The sequence below is a fragment of the Strix aluco genome, chromosome 3 (assembly GCF_031877795.1).
Source record: "Strix aluco isolate bStrAlu1 chromosome 3, bStrAlu1.hap1, whole genome shotgun sequence".
Taxonomy (NCBI): Eukaryota; Metazoa; Chordata; class Aves; order Strigiformes; family Strigidae; genus Strix; species Strix aluco.
The window spans coordinates 130,714,696-130,728,114 of record NC_133933.1 but is presented as its reverse complement, the minus strand read 5'-3'; the positions used below and the strand labels follow the sequence as shown (position 1 = coordinate 130,728,114).

General features: G+C 45.7%; 1 protein-coding gene across 6 annotated transcripts in view; it reads left to right on the top strand.

The window, feature by feature from the left end:
• The window catches only part of EXTL3 (exostosin like glycosyltransferase 3), a 134,275-nt gene that overhangs the window by 98,795 nt on the left and 22,061 nt on the right, over positions 1-13,419 (top strand). The window lies entirely within an intron of this gene.

Below are 13,419 nucleotides of genomic sequence, written 5' to 3'. Positions count from 1 at the left end.
AAGTGTCACACTGTAAGGACAGTTGGCACCTTATAAATACGTAAGTAGTGACTGTTTCTGCACTTTACCAGATAAATCTTTTATAGAAAGAAAAGAGGGACCCACTGAAGCTGTGCCTGTTTCAAGGGCCTCAAAAGTCATTTATCACTTTATATTACAAGGGATGGCAGTGAAGGAAATACAAGCAAAGGCCAGCATGACCATAAGAGCTTCCATGCTCCAATGTGACTGAGTTTTGCTTAGGCTTGGGTTGAATATTTTTTTGCCCGGCCAAACTGAAGAAGTGACACCTTCAAGGACCAACATTCATTTTTATGCCCAGCTACTCACTTGTATATTGGCAGTGTTGCTTGTAAAGAGTTAATTCTGCCTAAATTATTACTTACTTATGTATGTATTTATTTTAGGACTTATCTGTCATCCCAGCATAACTTTTTGCACTGGCCATTGTTAACGATATTAAATATAAATCTCCATGTGCCCTCGTAAAGAGAGCATGGGCATAGAGCCACTAACAAGAAGCAACACTGTGTTGTCTGAATCCAGTTGTATTTAGAGGACAAATGGAAGGATAATGCCTTACAAATTAGGGAAGGGAAAAATAAAAGAGGGAGATGGTACTTAAGTACGCAAACTGCGTGTAGTTTATGTGACAGGACGCTACTAAGCTTAATAGCAATGTGAGCTTTATGCTTCATGCAAAGAGATTCATTGATTTAATATTTCTTTTTATTATTATTGTGATGAATAAATCCTTCTGCTCACATTTAAAAACCCTTATGGTCCAGGGACAATGAGGAGAGAAAATTGCTTGGATAATTGCAAAATAATCTTTCACATTAGTCCTGTTGAATGCCTGAATTCTGCAAAATCTTTGCATTGTGTCTGCTGAAAAACCGTGTACTCCTTCAGAGCTGAAGAGTGGGGATTGTTCTTGGAGTTGCTAATGGGTGTTATTTGTGAAAGAAAAATATGTTTCTGTTGGTGGAAGTTAATGGCTTTTTTTTTACTCTGCTCTCATCTGCTTATCTATTATGTTGGAGGCCCACGGGCTTTTTTTTGGGACTTTGACACACATGTGTTGCTGTGTGTCGCCTTTGAGCCATATGCTGGAGTTCGTGGGCCATGGGGGATGTTCGGTACCACTTGGTTCAAGAGGAGGAAATTGTCTTGTGTCTGCTTTGGGATGCTGAATGGCAACACTGTGCTCATGGCCAGGGGCCAGGGAATGGCTGGAGCACAGCAAGCTTCTGCTGGGGTCCTTTCCGAAGGAGTGCATTGGTCTGATAATAGGTATGCTTTCTTCCCATTTTTCTAAATTTCATTTTTTAAAAAAGCCCAGGTCTCTTGGGATCTCTCATCGGAAGCTTAGCCCACTGCAGCCTCCAGGTATCCATCCCACCGAAGCGCTTGTTGCTAAGTCCACCTCCAGACTGGGTGTTGAAATCACGTTGGCAGTCTGTAGGATTCATCTATATGGATGGTTTGGTACGGTAGTGATATAAAAATTTACCTGGGCTTCATCAGTGACAGATCCTAAGACCTGCTGTGAAGAAGGGCAGCAGGAACTTGGGGAGCAGAGGCGAGGCTCCGTTTGAGCCTCGGCGGCTGAGACGTGGGATGTGCTAGCCAGGGGAAGAAGCAGGTGGATCCGTGGGGTTGGCAAGAAACACAAGCCCTTATGACTGCTGATGTCAAAAGAAACTGCAGAGCTGTGAATCTGATTTTCTTACAAGGGAAAAAAGTGTCTTTTGATGGGGAATATTTAATTCTCTCAGATCTTAAAGCAGTGCTGTATCTCTATGTAGTAAATATGTTCCAGTAACTTTAGGGTGCAAGGAGTTGCCCTGCGTTCAAGTCCCAAAGCACAGAGCTATGCAGAGAAAAGTCAAGGGAGAGAGAGGTGGATGGGTGCAGAGCTGGGTGCCCCCACTTCGATTGAAATGGGTCCAGGCACCATCTGACCGTGAGGAGCAGCGCGACGGCAGCACATGTGTGTCAGCACGATCCATGATCAAAGCACCCAAAGCCAGAAGGTTACTGAGGTAAATCACAGCCTAATGAGACAAAGAAATGTGTGTAGCGTGTCCTGGGCTGGAAAAACCCTTGGAAGCATAACGTAGTCTTAGTCTTAAGTCCCACCAGCAGTGCCTTGGTGTGGGATTTAGGACTACGCTTTAGCTGTGAGGCTTTGTACTAGCAGAATACCCAAAGGAGAACTGGGCTTCCTCCTTTACCCTCACAGCATGAGTTGACCTTAGTTCATCGATCAGTTCCTTGAAACTTCATTTGCAAACTGCTGCTTGGTTGTGATTTGGTCTTGCAAAACAGGTTATGTGGTTTCTTTTCCCTGGTGGTCTGGGAGTTAATCAAGAGCAAAGCTTGAAGCTGTGTTGGATCTTTGAGTCTTTCATGGATAATGAGATAAACAGGGCTACAGAATATATTTGATTTTTTGAAACTTTTACTTAGATGTAGATTTCTTGTGACAGCATAATTTACTAAAAAAAAATCAGTAAGATTCCTTAGCTGCACAGGAGTCTCTGATAAAATATTCTGGCCCTGTACCAAGCCTGAAGTGACTAGGTGCAAATACAATTTAATGTAAAGTTGTGTGTGTAGTCATTCAGGGTTGCCCCTGGAACAGATGTGGGTAGATTACCCTCTAATTTAAAGTGCCTTTGTGCTGGAGTTGAGCTGTAAAAATTGTTCCCATCTCACATTAAATAGTATCGCAGCAAAAAGCAAAGGTTGTAAGTGAGAAATCTTGTTTGTACAAGCTCAAAAACTTGCTTTCTGCAAGTGTTTGTATTTCTAGTGCTGTATTAGAACTCCCCCAGACAGAAGAACCTGGAGAGCATGACTCTGCCAGCACCACCAACAACCACTGCTTAACTTCTGAGCGCCTCCCTGCAGGATTTCTGCAGCATTGATTCAAGATATGTACTTCAGGATGTCTGCGGCATCTGGCAAAGTCACGATATACTCAAGAAATCAAAAACTGCCTGGAGCACCATCCCTGCCAGCAGTTGAGCTCTGCTCCCTTGTAGCGAGGGCGAGAGTCCTCCTGCACAGGGAAAGAAGATTGGAAAGAACAGGGAAGGAAAATGGAAAGGAATTTGGGTTAAATCCTGCTCTGAACAGGTGGAAAGACTGCACTAGGGCTTGAGTGAGGTGGCGATGCTTGCCTGTTGCTCCCACACTGCCCCTGCACACCCATTAATCTTGGAAAGATTTCCGGCGGCAGAATAAAGGAGGAGTCATTAAGGAGGAGATCTGGCTCAATCTTGGGATAGAGACTTCCAGCCTCCCCTTTCAGCATCTCCATGCTCAGGATTTCTAAATAGCGTACAGGTGATGACAGAAGAAACCTCACTCTTTGCTTTGCAATTCCTTGACAGCATTTTCATCCACATGAATAAAAGTGAAGGGGAAACAAATGAAACAAAACACTCAGGCAACCACACACACATTCAGCCCACGCAAATGGTAATAAGATGCACCCAAGAAGATTCAGCTCCTGCTGCGCTTTGTGGTGTGCTTGGCACCGATGTGCTGCTGCTTTCTGATTGCTGTAGGGCACTTGCTTGCAATTCCTCAGCAAACTTGCAGCATAAATGCAAGCCCAGATGCTTCATAAACCCGGTACATGGTTTTAGCAGCTCTTCAGATCCTCTGGAGCTGATTTACTATCTGTCTTCCATGCAGCTCTGAGCAGGATGTGGATTGGGGCAGGGGGACAGGATTCATTTTCCCTGTTTCTGCTCTGGTTTTAATCCAAAAAAAACCTAGAAGAATGAATTAAGCTTGAACAGCCAGAGTTACCTGAAGATTGTTTGTTTAAATGTATTTAATATGTATTTCAGAAGGCTGCCAGTGCTGCGTATGCCCTTGGTTTGGTGGGGAAAGCACAAAGCCCTGATCAGCGAGGTGATTAAGCTCTGGAGCAGCTTGCAGTCAAAACAGCCGCAGATCCTCTAATGCAGCAATTAAATTATCCATTTCCCTTTCAGAAAGTTCCTTAAAGCCCCCCAGGAGTTGCAATCTCAGCCAGGAAAGCAAACTGTGCTCAGCAGCCTTCCTTTACCTCCTCTCCTACCCCCATTTCTCAGCCTGTGGGTTGTACCCTAGAGATGGGAGAAGACAGGGAAAGGGAAGACAGAGCTCAGGAGAACCCTAAATTTGGTTATAATCTTGAGTAAAAATATTTCGCAGCCCCTTGTAGGCACCCTCTTCTATCCAACTTCAGCATCTTCAGGTCAGTCTGTCTCTTAAACTGGACAAAGGTGCATTTTTAACACCTTTTCTTTTTTTTTCTGTCCTTAGTAGAGTAAGGAGAAAGCATCTCACTTTAAGTAAAGGTTTTGCCAGCCAGAGAGAGGAACCTGCTGCTCTCAAACTGCGAGGGCTTAGTGCTGTGTTGCCAGTGCAGCGATCTCTGCTTGCCAAAGGCCGCGGAGGTCCAAGCAACATGAGAAAAAGGTTTGTGGCAGATAGCTTCATGAGAACAGATGCTTCACCTGTTTACAGGGGTGTTTGAACCTCGAACAGTGATTTCCAAGCAACGTTGCCTCTATTCCTTTTTATTTTTTCCTGTCCTGAGCCCTTCGTGCGCAGCTTAGGGTGGCTGCTGACATTACTAATCTCAAATCCATCGCTTTGGATGCGGGGGCTGAGGGGTGGCACCACCTGAATGGTGGTGCACCAGCTGAGCCTGCTGGGCGGGGTATGTTGGTTGCAAAGGAAGAGTGACATTTACCCTCGTTCACTGATAACTGAGATTTTGTACTGACTTCATATCGAGGTTTATTGCTGGAGGGGGTGGGTTGAATCAGGATCATCCAGTTGTGTTGTGGTTTTACTTTGTTTTGAGCCAGTGTAGCATCTCTCCCACTTTCCCAGTAATGACTGGTTTTCACTTGGGTTATTTTGGGAAGCCCAAGGGCTTTGCATGGGCTGCTGGTACCCAGCTGAGCTGTGAAAGGGCTTCCCCCATTTGGGGCTAAACCTTTTTCAGCCCAAACCAATACTTCGCAACCTGTGCTCACATTTTAAGAAATTGCAGCTTGAACTTCCAACTCTTCTTTCTTTTCTGCGTGCGTGCAGGTCCTTCAGCGACAGAGCCGTGGCTGGAAAAGCCCTGCAACAGTTTGCTTCCTCCTCTTCCTCTGGGGTTAGGTGGTGTGTGCTTGTAGGCATTTCTGAGCAATTTAGCTGGGTTCACTGCCAATGCCAGCTCCTGTGGCTTTCAGCAGTGACTAATCCTTTCCTTCAGCTTTGTTATAGAATAAGTAGCTGGCTTTGATCTCTGCAGCCAGTTCCAGTGGCGTAACGTCCTTTTCTGCTGGCTTGGTGGCCGGCTGAGAAAGCTCATTCAATTTAGCTGCTTGTTTAAAAAGGAATAATCTTTGGAAAATGTCTAATCCGGAAGCATTGCTGCATCTGCAGACCTGTTTGGCTGGCCACAGTGTCCCTTGAAATGCCACTTGTTAATCAGGAGCAGACGGGGGGGGGAAATGCCGTCATGACTTTCCCTTCTGTTTGGGCAGCGTCTGTATGACTGTACTGTGCCGAGCTCGCTGCTGAAGGACGGGTGCCTTAGGTTTGCATCTTCTTTTTAGCAGAAATACTCGAAGGTGCTTCGGTATCTCCATTTTAAGGAGCGTGATGGGGTCCCTGGGTGATGCTTCTGGCTGAGAAGAGGAGGAACAGAACCTGGTCAGACTGTAACAGCAGCATGTAACGTGTCATGGTGGCAACATGAGCTTCTCTGCTTGGTTTGGGGTTCTGATAAGAGCAGAGCCAACCTTGCAAACTAACGCTCGCAAAGTCACCAGTAACTCGAGCTGAAGTGGTGTGTGAGACCCAGGGTGCGGTCCTCACGGGGACCATGAGTTAGACAAGAGAATAAAACTCTGCATGCTGATCATACCACCAGTTCAATTGATCCTTTTCCTTCCTGGGAGCTTTGTATAAATACCAGCTCGGGTCTTGACTTCTACCAGGTACCTAACCCTTCCTGGGTGATGTGACTTGTGCTTTTCTGGACCAACTCACCTGCTGAAGCTCCTCAGTGAGTCAGACCTTTAGACTGGGCACGTACTGCTTTTCCCTGCCTCACTCTAGGTTGAAACTCTTGGGTACAAAATCAGGAGGAACCCAACTTAAATTTCAGCTCCTGGATTGCATATGGGAGTGGGGAGCTACAGGTTTGTTTCCAGAAGGAACAATTCAGGCAATGGTTTCTGTGACAAAATCAACTGAGAAAATCACCTTGTTTCTTAGCATTGAGCCACTTTACACATGAGATTTGCACCATCCGTGGCTTAACGGGTCCCATCCAGTGCACCAACTTTACCGGTGGTATATCACAGGTTTACGAGTTAAATTTCTCGAGGAGAGCAATTTTATAAGACAGGGTGATGTTGCACAGAAATGTCAGTGTGCTGCTCTCGGGTACGTAGCACCACCTGCTGCCTGCAAAGCACGGTGCTGCCGGAGAGGCAAATTAGTTCTCAACTCCCTGTGAGTTTTGCTCTCTCGATATCTATTTTTACCGTTGTATAGCAGAAGAGGAAGGAGCAAATTTGCTGCTTAGTTTACCTGCGATGCTAAAATCCAGATGCTTGTCACTGCAGGGCCTAAGCAACGGTGCAGCGATGCGTGAATGTACGCTGATAATGTAACAAGCAGCGCTGACTTCTTGGGGATTTGCGCTCTGAATATTAACTCAAACACCCTTGCAATACTCCACTGCTGTGGCTTAAAACCACCACTCAATTCTTTCACCTGTCATATGCTGGTTTCTAGTAGCTTTAACATAGGCAAAATGTTACCATAGCCTCAGCTGTCTAAATTTCCTTGGCTTAGGATGCAGCTAATGGGGTCGGTGACCAGAAGGAAGGTGTTACTGTCGGGCATTGGAAAAGAAAAATAAAGGAGGGAAGCATCCTTGCATACTACTATGTACATAATTGGATGTTTTTTCTCACACATGAAAGCTTGAAGATGTCACAGGGGCCAGTCCCCCTGTGTGGAAGCCTTTAACCATCAACACGAAAGCTGTCCGTGCATCTTCAAAACGCTCTCCTCTCTGGAGCAGGCTCTGTCACAACAGCCAAGGGACAAAAGTGGCATAATAGGACTTGGCACCAGAGTCAGCACAGCAACAAAATACCACATTGTTTTTCCAGGGCTGGATTCCTGCTACTTTTAGAGTTTGCATGGTGGCCTGCACATACCTGTTTAAATGGCAACAGAATATTTAATGTCCACAAATTATTCCTCACAGTGGAACAAGCATGGGGGGGAACTGAGTGTGTGGATGCATTTTCTCTATTTTTTTCCTTCTGTTTTCACCCTCTTTATCACAGGTGATAGTCCCCCTGTGCTCTGCACTGGTGAGGCCACACCTGGAGTGTTGTGTCCAGTTTTGGGCACCTCAATCCGAGAGAGATCTCGAGGGGCTGGAGCGAGTGCAGAGGAGGGCAACGAGGCTGGGGAAGGGCCTGGAGAATAAATCCTGTGAGGAGAGATTGAAGGAGCTGGGACTGTTCAGTGTGAGGAGGAGAAGGCTCAGGGGAGACCTCATCACTCTCTACAGCTCCCTGAAAGGACATTGTAGAGAGGTTGGTGCTGGTCTCTTCTCCCAGGGAATTAGTGACAGAACAAGAGGGAACGGCTTTAAACTGCAACAGGGGAGGTTCAGACTGGACATGAGGAGAAAATTTTTCAGAGAAAGAGTGGTCAGAGAGTGGAATAGGCTGCCCAGGGAGGGGGTGGAGTCCCTATCCCTGGATGTGTTTAAGGGTCGTTTGGATGAGCTGTTGGGGGATGTGGTGTAGGGGAGAACTTTGTAGAGTCGGGCTGATGGTTGGACTCGATGATCCCGAGGGGCTTTTCCAACCTGAATGATTCTGTGATTCTTTTCATTCTTTGTAACTTTGTTATTGCAGCTTTTAGTTTATATGGCACCCTGTGTTGACATCCACTTCACTGCAAGCTACGCCCTTATTCTGATAAAGTCCTAGAGCCCGGATATCTGTGTTGCCTTTCTTCCCGTGCTTTTAACAGTCTTGGTGGAGTGGTTTTGCTGTGCAAAATCTTGATTGTGCATTCTGTGCAGGGTGCCTTATTTGTGAAGTGAAGACGGCCTTATCTACCAGAGTAGCTACAACTTGATGCTGTACCACAAGAAATGGATGGGCCCCCAGGCACAGGAGAGGAGGAGCAAGCTGTTATCACCAAGGTCATGAATTTGGCTTTAGCTTGTGGGTATTAAATAGAGGAGACAAAAGAAAATCTGTGTTACTAAAGTTTGCTGGAACAGGAGGGACCTTGTGGGGCATTGGGACATCAGGGAGGCAACTGTGAGGGACATAAGAAGGTTATAAAGAGGAAGGTAACTCTTGGATACAAGGTTAGAGAAATAGATGAGGAGCGAGAGAGAGGCTTTAATCACTGTTTGTTCTTATGTGTCTGGTGTAGCTCACAGGTGCCTCCCCAAGCACTGTGGGATCGATCAGCAAAGATATTGCAGCTCTCAGATAGAAGATGGTGACTTATTCCCAAGTTTACCGGTGGGCTGGCGGTGGTGCAGCACAGCAGCCGCAATATTATTCACCTCCTGGACAGTCTCTTACCCCTTTTCCCCACGGTTCCTGCCTGTAGCTGGCAAGGAAGCAGATGCTGCTCTCTCTTATCTAGCTGATGGATGCTTTTTCTTCAGTTTTCTCGAAATCAAACTCTGCGGTTAACGATAAGGCATGACAGATCTCCCTGCCGTGCTGTGCATACGCAGTGCTCCCCTATCCAAAAAGCAGCTCCTGGCTCCTTCCTGTGCTTCTGGAGGAGGAAGTTCATCTCATGTAAAAGCGATCGATAAGCAGAAACATGATGGAGTAGCTGGATTCAGAGCCAAGGGCTACAGTTGTTTTCCCGTTGTCCTGACTGCTGGATCCCTGGAATTGGTACTGTTTAACTACAAGTACTCAGAAGGGATTGGAGGCTTTTTTTCCTGATGGCAGTGAGGGGATGCCATTTTAGAGAGCATAAGAAAATCAGGGGGAAAAGCAGTAGTTTTAAGTCACTTCCATTTGTTTGCAACCTTCAATTACTTAATGAAAGTCTGTGTTAGCCCTGTGAAGAATATTTCCCTTCTAGGAGCTGAGGGCATCTTGCTAATAAGCCAGAGGGAAACTGAGGCACAGAGAACAGAAAACCATGCCTAGTCCCTAAAGCATGCACTCATATGTCTCCTTATAAGCTCAGAGAAATGCTGTTTTCACCTATTCCCAGATTTATGAGCAGCAGAAAGATGGGAGATCTAGTGAAGCTGTTCTTAGGCTTCCCAGATAATATTTTCAGATCAAAATAGTTTAGCAAAGTCTTCAGGTTTCTGAGTGCTTATCTGAATTGAACTCTTGAGGGTTTTTTGAGGTTTGTGTAGGGAAGAGAAATGGTTTTTGTCCTCGACATTGAACGCTTAAAGCTTTTTGGGCAGGGAGGTTCAGTTTCCAACTTGGCTGTGGAAGGGCTAATCGTTGCTTTGATCTCCCGAGCTGCCCAGAGCCCTGGCTGGTGGAAGCCTGTCTTATCTCTGCAGTAAGGGACAGCCCCATCTTTTACTGTGAAAGAAGAGAGCTAACGGGGAACAAGAAAATTGCTTTTCTGGGGAGAATATAACAGCTGTAAGCTAGATAATTCTTTGCAGTAAGGCTCATTTTCCTCTTGCTCTGAATGTAGGTGACAAAGCAAATTGGTTTCAAAACACTGGTAATAATTAGGTTGATTTTATCAGAAATTTATAAAAAGAATTGTTTTTAATTATGTCTCATTCAAGTGAACTCTAATTTCTAACACATGCTGGTCCTTAATTCCCAACCCATACTGTGGATTGTGGGAGGTGGTTATGGTAGTCTGTATTCATCCCAGCCATGTGTTTGTCAGTAATGTATTAACTGTGTCTCGGTGAAAGCCTTTGTTCCCCCTTGATTTTATTTTATTTTTAATTGACTGGTGGGAAGAGTTTAAATAGATCACTAAGCCAAGATTTGAAAAACATTATGTTGTCCACCGCAAAGCTTGGAGAACATGGGGATGGTGCTCCTCTTGCTGCGGCCACCTTCTCTTCTGGATGGAAGCAGACGGCGGGCTGGTGTGGGACACGGACCACGTGAGGTAGGATCCAGCCATGGGATCCAGCAATTAGGATCCAGCAGTTGAAGCCTGCGAGCAAAAGGAAAATCTTCAGAAACCCATCTGGTGCTTCTGTTCTGGTTTGTCATCTACTGGCTCTGCCGTGTCGAGTGAGAAGGTGTTTATTGCTTGCTGAGGCAAGACTGTGTGTGTGGTGAAACTGCCTTTCCCCTTTATTTGACCACATTCAGGGTAATATTCTGACCCTATTCTCTGATATTTGAGCTGATGGGAATTGCTTTTCTCCATGAGCTGTACTCATCCCAGAGAAAAATGAGAGATAAAATGCTGATGAGGGAATCATGGTATGGAGTTGCTAGTTCTTCTAACATTACATAAAAGAGCTCTCATCTCTAGATAATGGATTTGAGGACAGACGTGCTGGCAGAAAGCTGTCTTCGTTTCACCCAGACCCATCAGAACTTTCCCAGTGAGATCTCAGCCTTCTCATCTCAGAGGTCCCCAGAAAGCTTCCAATCTGGAATAAACCTGGAAGCCAAAACTGGGTTTGCATGCCTGAGTGCTCTTTATGGTTGCTGCTCCCAGCCACGTAAGCATTAATAAATCCTCTGTCCTCTTCCCATCAAAAAAATAATCTACCTGCAAATTTGATAGTTTCTTGGCTCTGCTTATATACCAAGTTTATATACCAGCTTTTTTAGTAGCTGCTCAGTAAGTTAATAGTCTGACCCCAATTCCTTCCTCTGTTAGTTGAGATATAATGTTCATTTTGATGCCTTCAGCCCCCAGGTAGGAATGCCTGCGCTAAAGCTCTTCTAGGATGGGACACAGCAGCTTTTAAATGCTGAATAACATCACTGAGCATCGTTGGATGTAATGTATTCCAAACAGTGAGACGTACCAATTTTAACAAATTTAAAAATAATCGCACCTGCTCTGCCAGGCGTTTTGTTTTACTGCTGTAGTGGAAATCCTGTTTGACAGACACAGAGTAGAAAGAGAAGGAACCTGCTGAAGAAGTAATTGCACAACAATACTGGAGATTTGCACTGATGAAAGTCTGTTAATTAAAGCAGCTGGGCTATCAGCCAAAGAGCAAAGTGTGGAAAGATAAGCTCTGCCTCACTTAGTGAACAGAAAGAAGCTATTTCCAGTAATCCCCCGGGACCACATCCCTTGGGTTTCCAGCACTTTCTTCTTCCACTGGAGATGCTCCGACTCCCTGTTGTGCATTTCTGTATCTCTAAGATGGATGTTGCTGTGTTTCCTTCCCATTGATGCTGATGACCTGGTGTTGCATGGCAGCTGATGGCTTGGCAAGAGGAGGATACCTCAAGGGTGCTCCTAAACTGCCTTGCTGCCTTTTAGACAGCAGATGAGATGTGACAGCCCTTCTCAGATCCATCCCTGAGCTCTCAGTCCATTTGCTGCCAGACTTCTCAGCACGGACCAGGGGACTAGCAATGTGTCTTTTCCAATGAAATTAGAAGTGCATGAATTAGCTAGTGGAGTCTTAAGAGTGAAGGGCTGAGAGAGATCTGGGCTTCAATACTTTAGAAGGTTTGGGGTTTTGCTTGTTTTTTTAAAATAAGGTCAGGGAGTTGCAGTTTGTCCATCCTTCTTAAGCTCTCGTATGGCTGTTCCAGGCTCTTGTATGACTCTTTCAAGGAGGACAACGTACTGAGATTGTACCTGGGCTGGCACATCTGTGATGAGGCTCCACCTACATAGCACAGCTGGGAAAGTGAGGCAGGGACACTGAATATTTTTACCAAAATAAGGTCAGGCTTTCCCAGTCAGTTCCCCTGTGAGCTGGTTGGGTTTTAATTCTTCATCTGTACAGGCTGTGTTACACAGCATATCTGTGGTTAGTTCCAAGTACAGGAACAGGATAGTCCTGGCTGTGGGCTCCTTCCTGGCCTGTTTTCACTCTGCTGCTCTGAATTTCACAAGCTGCTCTGACAACAAATTAGCCCAAGGAGTCCTGGCTGCGGGTATCACTACAACATTGTGCAACTCTGCCCTGTGTAGTACAGTACCAGCTTCCCTCCAATACCCAAAACAGATCCAGGAGATGAAAGCTAGTTCAGAGCAACAATCACTCTCTAGCCTGATGTGCTCCTCCAGCTCTGCCTGCCTCCAGGGATGGGCCAGGGTGCTGCGAGGATCTGCAGCTCCTCTGCTAGCAGAACCAATCTCCTGCTGAATCCCAGGACTCAGAGCTGGCTTAAATCTGAAGCAGAAAAGTGGTATCTGTTCCCAGGCTCACTGGCAGTAATGCACATCTATTCTGGAGCTGTTGGTATTTACCAGTCTAGCTCTGGAAAGTTTTTGCTGCGCACAAACAGTTTGAATCCCCCATCCCTGAGCTCCAAGCGCCAATACTCCACCTTGTGAAAAGAGTTAAAAGATGCTGCTTGCCCTCTTTCTGTCTGTTTGCGTGTTCTCTTTTTCAACAGCGAGGGCTGGTTAGAAATGGCATCTCTGTGTTTTACCTAATATTAACAAAAGGGCTTTAGTGCAGAAAATGCAAGACAGGTCTCCCTGTTCATCAGCGCTCAGCTCTCCCCGAGCACGCTGCTGGAGCTTGTCCAGGGAGAGCTCAGGTGCCCCAGCTGGATGGAGCACAGAGCTGGAGAAGGGACGCTGTAGAGATGGGCAAGTCATGGTGAGGAAAAAGCTTCCCCTTGGATTGGATTTTATAGTGCAGATAAAATTTATCAGGGACGGGCAATGGGGAGACTGACACAAGCCTGCTATTTTTTTGCTGTATTAAATTATACAGAGCTGTGCTTCTCCAGCCTCAGACTCTTGGGTCTCAGCCTTATGTATCCAACCCTGTTGTTTCACCACTTAACTGATGCTGCCCTACCAAGCGTTGGGTGAAATTTGTTGGTTTTCATGACTTAGAATTTGAAAGGACAATATTCCTATTGTCTAGGACTGACCTTTGAAAATCCTCTAACAGTTTATTTTCAGTCAAAGATCTTTGAGTTGTTAGCAAACATTCATCAACCTAACAGCTGTCCTGCAAGATGAGGAAAGGATAGACAGCACCAGTTCGTTAAAATGCAGCCACATTGGCGTGGAGCATGCCAGTAGTTTCAACAGTGCATTATATCATTACCCCGAGCTTCAGAAGAGGAAGCATTTTATCCAACAACCTTTTTGCTATTAAAATTACCACTGTAGCAGCTGAGGGGTATTTGGAGAGGAAGAAGAGGCACAGAAGATGAAGTTCAGAGTTGAGATGGACTGCCA